At 34.4% G+C, this 3,182-nt stretch overlaps 1 protein-coding gene across 1 annotated transcript in view; it reads right to left on the reverse strand.

Moving 5' to 3' along the window:
- The window catches only part of LOC106874506 (nuclear transcription factor Y subunit alpha), a 27,870-nt gene extending 25,694 nt beyond the window's left edge, over positions 1-2,176 (reverse strand). Inside the window, exon 1 of the mRNA XM_052968170.1 lies at positions 2,075-2,176. The gene's annotated coding sequence lies outside the window, so the exon portion shown is untranslated. The remainder of the gene's footprint in view (positions 1-2,074) is intronic.
- Positions 2,177-3,182: the final 1,006 nt, after the last annotated feature.

Genomic DNA, 3,182 nt, shown 5'->3' on the forward strand with positions numbered 1-3,182 from the left:
CCCCACACACACACACACAAAAAAAAATTAATTTCGGGCCTTGTGCCTAGAGTAGAAAAGAATATCTATTTCTCTGATTCGACATCTTTTAGCTTTGCATTTTACGTCATGGCTTCAGGGGAGAATAATAATCCAAAGAAGCATATGATTATATTGGCGAACCAGAAACTGGAATTTATAGAAATTAGAGATTGGTTCTTCGGTGACAAGAGTCTGTGAAGAGTATCATGTTAACAAGCAAACGTTGGACTAAAAATCAACTGTTTAACTTTGAAATATATTGATGCAACCGGCTTATCTGCAGCTGCATAGCTGAAACGCATTAAAGAATAAATTATAAATCATTCTCTGTTGGTGGAAGGAAATATAAGGGATTTGCAAAAGATACAGATTTAAGGTGGCAATAACAAAGAGAGTTATCCATCAAGAATCCTGTGGTAACAATCTGTAGACTAGAAATTCCAAGTGTTACTGCCTAGCGAGCCATATGAGCTTCAACAATTTTGAAGCCAGTGAAGATTATTTATGGCGATTTAGAATTCTTGACAGAATGATTAATAAAATTATAAATGGCAAAGCATGTAGTGCACCGAAACGAATAAATCGAAACATCTTGGAAGGAATTGGATTACTTTATCCCGCAAATGTATAACGGACTGGAAATGGGATTATTTGCGGTTACTGCCAAGGAATACCCAAGCTTTCAAGAATGAAACCTTCATAGCTCGTCTTAAATTAAGCAAAGAATGTATTTCGGTGTTGTACTGTACGAACATCGATGGTATGCGCCCTTTAGCTGGCAGTCTTAAAGAAGTTACGTATCTACAAGTTTTGAAGCATAATGCACCAGCTACCAGGGCATTATTACCATTTCATTAATCATGGTTCATGAGTACTTTTTCTCGCATTTCATTCATGAAGCACGTAAGTAGCAGGAGGATATCTTCAAACAGCTTGCCGATGAGGTGAAATCACCATAAAAATGAACCTGTTCACTCAGGTAACCACCAGCCCTCCAGTAACGATGGTAAAATAGGGTGCATGTTCTCACCACTAAGTGTTACCTGCATGATCCAGTCAATAAATCAAGGTATAATTGTGGCTTACACCAAGTAAGATATTTCAGATGAAGTTCTCGTGGTAGCAGAGGAGCAAGATCTTAGGAAAGATACACAAAGGTAAAGCACTCTCAATGGTATCAAGAATTACATCCTTAAACATATAATATTTAATTCAGTAATTTCTTAGGAGTCACTGAAGACTTTTACTCTCGACAATGCTTAGAAGAAACGTCTGTACAATGAAGAGACAAAATACGATTGGGAAAGATTCAAAGCGATGAATTTTCATTGTCAAAAGGTAAAAAAAAAACAACAAAAAAGACATGGTCAGAAACTGACTAGAAAACACAACGAATGATTATAGATTCTGAGTGTTCATAAAAGAAATAGTGATTGAAGTTCTCGTTTGGAACAGCGAGGGTGACGAACGCCAGTCAATCCCAATTCTTTTTTTATTTATGTCTCTCTCCTAGAATTTTTAATTTTTTTGTGACATTAATAGCGAAAAAAGTATCTAAATTTTGTAATGAATGGTATATGAAAAAAACGTGTCACTTTTGAAAGAAAATTAAAAACATTTAGTAAAAATAAAATTTGTAAAATCAATCAAATAATTTTAAATATTGCTTTAAATTTATTAATTCATCGGAAATTTATTTCTAAAGATATTTAAAAATTGATAATTTGTAATGAAAATTTTTGAGCAAAATATTTATAAGAAACATTAAACAATTTTTCAAAGGTGATTTTTAAAATTAATAATGTAATAAACTCTATAAGAATAACAATGCCTGTTAATTGCACATTTATTTTATATTATTCTATATAAAGATATTTTGTGAGTTCAACAAAACACCTATTTCTAATCATACATTATTTTTCTGATTAACACGCATAACAAAAACTTTAGTTGACACCAAGAAAATTTATAACTTCCAAAGAATGATTACTTTTTGAACACAAAAATAAATATAAGTGTTTTATATATATATAAAAAAGACGTATAATATTACCTATTACAATATTTATTTGGCGAGATCCTTGTGGTTGATGCAGTTTCGCAAGTTTTTCAAAATGAAGTCTGTGCTTGTTACTTACAAATGAAGATCATCTCTACTTAAAATTTCTACGCGACTGCAAGATTTTAACAGTCGGAAAGATACACGGCTAAAGTCTGACTCAGCTACGAAAGAAGTAGGAAAGGCAATGAAATATAATTCTATTCCTGCCAAACCAATAGGAATTTCACAGCATTTTCACTACTTGCCCATAAGTTATCGAGCCCATGATTAAATTCAGCTTGAGCAGTTTTATCACTGTGTGATTCAGCAAGACTTTCGTTTAGTCTAGCACCAACAACAGGTGCTTTTGTACCAGATGGATCTACCACGTAACTTGGAATGTTCATTTCCAGGAGATACTGGAACCTAATATCCATATCATTGTACAATTTTTTCAAATGTTCAGTGTACACTAAATAATCATCTTATTGCAGCTTCTCCTCAGTCGTGACAAAGGTTTGAAAGTACATCGACTCCTTACGACTAATATTTACGCTGAATAGATTAAATTTTTCAAAGAAAGCAGTAGTAATCTCTCTTTAAATTAAATGATTTATATTTTTATCTTGTTGCTGTTTGTTCAGCAAATTTAGCTTTTCAAATATATCAGAACGGTAGAATATGACATATTTTGCAGTTAGGATTTCTTTTCGAAGCTGTTTACTCTTTTACTTGTTTCAGTCATTTAACCGCGGCCATGCTGGAGCACCGCCTTTAGTCGAGAAAATCGACCCGGGACTTATTCTTTGTAAGCCTAGTACTTATTCTATCGGTCTCTTTTTGCTGAACCGGTAAGTGACGGGGACATAAACACACCCGCATCAGTTGTCAAGCAATGCTAGGAGGACAGACACAGACACACACGCACAGACACAGACACACACATACACACACACACACACACACACACACACACATACGACGGGCTTCTTTCAGTTTCCGTCTACCAAATCCACTCATAAGGCTTTGGTTGGCCCGAGGCTATAGTAGAAGACACTTGCCCAAGGTGTCACGCAGTGGGACTGAACCCAGAACCATGTGGTACTATACAAAAACATTA

This window comes from Octopus bimaculoides, chromosome 5 (genome assembly GCF_001194135.2).
Source record: "Octopus bimaculoides isolate UCB-OBI-ISO-001 chromosome 5, ASM119413v2, whole genome shotgun sequence".
Classification (NCBI taxonomy): Eukaryota; Metazoa; Mollusca; class Cephalopoda; order Octopoda; family Octopodidae; genus Octopus; species Octopus bimaculoides.